Source organism: Suricata suricatta, chromosome 15 (assembly GCF_006229205.1).
Source record: "Suricata suricatta isolate VVHF042 chromosome 15, meerkat_22Aug2017_6uvM2_HiC, whole genome shotgun sequence".
Lineage (NCBI taxonomy): Eukaryota > Metazoa > Chordata > Mammalia > Carnivora > Herpestidae > Suricata > Suricata suricatta.
In genome coordinates this window covers 12688854-12690276 of record NC_043714.1, presented here as the reverse complement: position 1 = coordinate 12690276, position 1423 = coordinate 12688854, and positions in this window count along the sequence as shown.

Here is a 1423-nt window from a genome sequence, read left to right as displayed (position 1 = left end):
AGCCAGAAAAACAAAGATCAATCGCCTACAGGCGGGGTGGTATCGGCCCTTCACATGCTGTCCTAAAAACTTTTGTTTGTTTCCTTCCTTACCCCAGCTTTGACCCTGTTTCCTAGCAACCAACCCTGTCAGTTTCTCGCCCTAAACACTATATAGGTGTGGGTTTTTCTTTCTTTCGGGGAGTGTGTGGGAGAGTGTGTGAATAATAAAGGGGGCTTGCTCAGAAAACGCTTGTCTTGCCTCACTCTCTGTGCGCCCCTTCCTGCCCTACTCTCTCTCCCTCCCTCAGGAACGGACCTGCAATGATTTACCGCCCTGCCGGCTGGCCGGGGCGGGACCGGAAAAGTGGCGCTCAACGTGGGGCTGAGTGAGCGGTCATGACAAGCGGCGGCCAAACGTGCGGCCTGAGTGAGGGACCCAGTGAAGAACGCTGATCGGTAAAATCAGCTGGCCACGCAAATTCTCCCGTAGGCCCACAGCTGGGGGATCAAAATCAGCTGGTCACACAAATTGTCGAGTAGGCCCATGGCTGGGGATTTAAAGCAGCCGACCATGTGGATATTCACGAGGCCCACGCTGGAGATTGAAGGAGTCAACTACGTGGACGGCCACACAGTTCACGGCTCGGGTGAAACAGCAGCCGGCTACGTGGGAGCCTGCCACGCAGTCCACGGCTGGGGTAAGTGATCGGTGATTTTAGGGCAGGAATTAAATAAATAGTCTAAACAGAGACCCCCAGAGCACAGGGAGTGAAGGTTAAGAAAAAGCAATTAAGTGTTTTCAGTGTTTTTCTAATGTTTCGGTCTTGTTTGTAAAACCTCTGTGGAGGACAAATGATAGCCTCTGGTGTGTGTGTGTGTGTGTGAGTGAGTGATTGGTCTTCTCATTAGAGGGGGCTCCCTACCTTTGTTTGTCTTTGTGTCACTGTAGTATAAGAAATAAGGGATGGGCAATACAGAGTCTGTTATACTTGTTTTGGGTTGCTGCAAATGCCCTCCCGTAGAGATAGGCAGAGTTGAGATGAAGTATATAAATTAAATTTTGAGCCATAAAGAGTCTAAAGAAAGAGATCTATTTATTTCCCAGGTTAACAGCTAAAAGTTTAAAACAGCTGAAAGTTTAAAACTGCCCCGTTGCCCAGGGCAACCAGAGGGCATCAGGTTGCAATCCGCTGGGTGGGGAGAGACCAATTTGCATCACACTAGCTTCTCCCTCTGCCTCAGGTGATACGAGGTAAAAACCAACTATAGGGCACAAAGTATCTTACCTGGGCTCAAACAAAACTTATTCAGTGCTTAAGTTTGTTGGTTAAAACAAAAATGTTTGTTCTATCTAAATCTACCAGAAGTCAAATAGGTTCTTATGATCTCTACTTCAGTTTCTAACAAGTGTATGTTAACAGGATGGTTAATTTGGTCTGTTC